Below are 3899 nucleotides of genomic sequence, written 5' to 3'. Positions count from 1 at the left end.
CTTCGCCGCGCCGCGCTGCGGAGCGCCCCGGGGCCAGGAGCTTGGGACCACCGGGGCCAGCGGGCTGGGACCAGCGGGGCCAGCAGGTTGGGACCAGCGGCAGGGCTGGCTCCGGCTCCCCGGGAGCTCGGGGTTACCTGCAGGGAGAGAGAGGCACCTGGAGCTGCCGCCAAGTCACGCCTTCTCTCGGCCTCCGGAGCCCCAGGGAGGTGCTCGCCCTCCCAGCTGCTCCCATAAAAGCCGGCCGGGAAGCCTGGCTGTGTGTGACACGGGGCTGGGACACGAGGCACACCTCGGTGTGCACCTGAAGAGCAGGTTGGGGTTTTTCCTCCGCCCTCCGAAGGATTGCTGCGGGAGGAGCAGCGGCGGGGAGATAGGGAAGGTGTTTCGCCAGGGACAGGTTACACGCACGGCTGAGCCTGTTTGTAAACTTCCAGGCTGGGATGGTTCTCCTTAGGAAATGTTCCAGTCAGCACCACGCTGGGATTTAGAAGTGTTTACATCATGGATGTGTGATGTGGGGATTTGTAATGGTCACTTATAGAACACACAGTGTTTCATTTGTGCTTTCGTGGTGAAGCCCAACAGACAGCTAAGGTTGGGCTTCGGTGTCCAGAGCTGGACTTCAATAATCCCTGTGGGTCCCTTCCAGCTGGGTTCTGTGATTCTAGGATTGATAAAGTGCACTGGTTACATCATTCCCAAAGATTTATGGCTGCCTGTCAGGGAGCATCACGCTCTGATTTGCCCCACGAGACCGACATCCTCCCCTAGGCACTGTGACTGCGGGATCCCCCTACCCTTAAACTGTCCCTGAGGTGTAAACTGTGAGATTAAGATCCTCCTTTGACAGTAAAAACTGCACTGAGGGAATAAAAGTCATTCCCAGCCAGAGAAAAATGGATGTGCAGTTTTCTGCAGGAGAAGACTTTCCTCCAAGGACAGTGTCCAGAAAACTGCACATTTATTTAGCTCTGGACCATGATGAGGCCAAGCCCCTAGACCTCTGTGACAGCCTGTGGTCCCCAAAACCTGGCCAAAAACCCTCACCAAAACGCTGCTTTTCAATGGAGCACCTCCTGTTTGCATCCCCAGCTCCAGGAAAAGCTGAGGTCACCCCACACAGCTACAGAGAGCACCCACCCAGGTGCCGTGGAGGGAGGGAGGGAGGGAGGGAGGGACTTCTTCCCAGGAGAAAACACAGTGATTGGGAAACCCTGCAAGGAGCTGGGACCTTGTAAAACCCAGATGGGGCTTTCTGGCTCCCTTGGTTGTGCAACGCTTTCGCAAGGATCCGAGCTGGATGCGTCAGGCAGAGGGAGGGAGTTCCTGCAGCACTGAACAGTGCTCCTTCCCACGGGAAAGGAGCCAGGGCTGATGCTGGGCTCTGATTTTCGGGAATCTTACATCCAGGCCCTGCCCAGGGTTTAGGTAAGGTGCTTAGCCATGGCTTGGAGCAGATACAGAGGGATTTGGAGTTTATCCTGTGGGAGTCAGGAGGTGAAACCTCTCTGAGCTCATTTGTGCTCTTGAAGTGATCCCCCCTCCTTGTGCAGCTCTTCCAAGGAGCTGGAGCACGTCCAGCTGGCTCTGCCAGCTCCTGACAAAGCACAGCAGCTCTGCCTGCCAGGGAATCCCTCCCCGTGCCCACCTGAGCATGTTTGTGATCGCCACAGTCTTAAGATCATTCCAAATCCTGCCAGAAAAATGGTGGAAGATATCTTCCCTCTTTCTAGGCATGTAGGAAGAAAATTTCCCTTTGGTTTTGCTTTTGCTTTTCTCACCCCAAATCCTCACCCATCATCCATGAAGCTGCTGCCCACGAGGAGCATCCTGGGGCTGTGCTGTGCACGGTGTCCCCGTGGCCTGGGCAGCCCCAGCGTGGCCCTCATTAGCCACTGTGGCTAATTGAGCAACAGTCTGATCCTTTCCTTATTTAGCATCATCCCCTTGGCACAACCCTGCTGCTTGTAGAGACACATGGAGCTGCAAAAGCAAAATCCAGAATCTGCACCACGGCCAAGGGGCCACACCCTGGGTTAGGGAGGGGGAACAATGCCCTGAGTGGGACTGGCAGAAATTCCACGACAAAAAGGACTCAGAGAAGGAGAAAAATACCTTGATGAGTATAATAATGCACCATAACAATCAGTGCAGGGTGGTTGATTATCCAGCAAACTGGGGAGGAACAGCGTGGTTTGGGCTCAGGACCACGGCCCTCTCTCTCATCTTTGTGTTCCCTCAGTTCTGTTATGGGAAATTATATTTGATGAGATGGAATAAATGCAGGAAAAAGATGTTGCTGTTTGCCCCTCACTCTGAGAAATTCCTGAATGGACTCAAGTTTCATTTTCTTGCTGCTGTTGATTTCTGCATGTTAGGAAATCTAATGAAAAGTTAATGTATTTTGCTATCCCATGGCTCAGAAAACGCTGGGAATAGACTGAATCAGGACTATAATGTTAAGAAAACAACACTAACACAAGTTGTATTTCTTTACTCTATCATTTTCACACTCTAAAACCAGAACACACAGCCCAATTACAGTGCCCTTACAGTATTTCCTATTTAATTGGATAATAACACTCAGATTATTTGGAAAGCTTCTTTTTTTTTTTTTTTTTTTTTTTTTGTCTTTTAAGTAGAAAATATCTGTTATGAAGACACACACAGCAAAGGAGCCATTCTCTGAGACCCCCTGAGCCCAAAAATATGATGCTGTGAGCTCAAAACTCACAGCTCCTTCACCTGCTCCCCGGCCAGAACCAGGGCTTGTTGCACTTTTGTTCCTCTTGTGCCACCTTGAGGGAAAAAATCTCTTCTGCACGGGTGGAATGCAGTTTGCTGCTCCTCAAAAATCCAAACACTTCACTTTTGGGTTGGGATTTCCCTGGGCAGAACTTCTGCTGCTCTTGGTTTTTTAAAGCAAAGAACAAAGTTTAGAGCCACGGTTCTTTTCCATCTTGTCTCATAAAGGTGGAGTAAAATCCTTAGGTCTGTGCCCAGGTGTGTAATGGGGAAGGAAGAGGGAATTTAATGAAAGCTTTTGGTTTCTTTTTGCACAGTTTCCATTGCTTAAATGGGGAGACTCACCTGGTGGGGGGAGCTCAGGATGAGTGGAACAAGCCCCACCATCCACAGCTCTGTCTGGGAAGCTCTCTAAATATCTTTTTTGTTTTGCACAGCTTCTCTTGTTGTTCTTGCTATTTTGTCTGCATGGAAAAGTAACAAGGAGAAAATAATGGGAAGAAATAGGATTTACCTCTGCAAATTCACCAGAAAAAAGTAGTTTTTGGGGTTTTTTTTTTTTAAATTTATTTTGGTTTCCTGTTTGTTTTTGGGTTTGTTTTTTTTCGTTTTTTTTTTTTTTTTTTTTTTTTTTTTTTGGTGTTTTTTTTTTGTGTGCGTGTGTGTTTTTTTTGTTTTGTTTTGTTTTTTTGTTTGTTTTTTTTTTTTTTTTAATTTACCATTAAAGTATCCTAAATGATGCAGTAAATCCTTTTGCCATAGAGAGACAATCAGTGCTCATTCAACACCACCTCCAGGGGGGAATCCAGCCTGTGCAGCCAGGGTGAGGTGGGAGAAGAAAATAACCCCTTGTACGAGCCAACCCCTGCTGTGTCACGAGCAAAGAAAAACCTCCAGCCTCGAAAAACTCTTATGGGTTGTCCAAACCTCAGAGGCTTCTTCACTGCTCAGCAAACTTTGGAAAATTTCCTGAAGGTGACCAAGACAGTCCAATACCACAGAGTGGTATGTCAGAAATTATTTTATATTATTCTGGTGGTAGGAGTAGACTCCTTGAAGATCTATTTTGTCAGTCCTTCTGTGGATCCCGTTGTTGGTTCCTGGGATGCCCTGACAGCACTTCAGTGTCACTCCAGACCCTGCCTCAGGTC

The sequence above is a fragment of the Vidua macroura genome, chromosome 11 (assembly GCF_024509145.1).
Source record: "Vidua macroura isolate BioBank_ID:100142 chromosome 11, ASM2450914v1, whole genome shotgun sequence".
In the NCBI taxonomy this organism is placed as follows: Eukaryota; Metazoa; Chordata; class Aves; order Passeriformes; family Viduidae; genus Vidua; species Vidua macroura.
The sequence above is the reverse complement of the archived record's forward strand: the minus strand, read 5'-3'. Positions refer to the sequence as shown.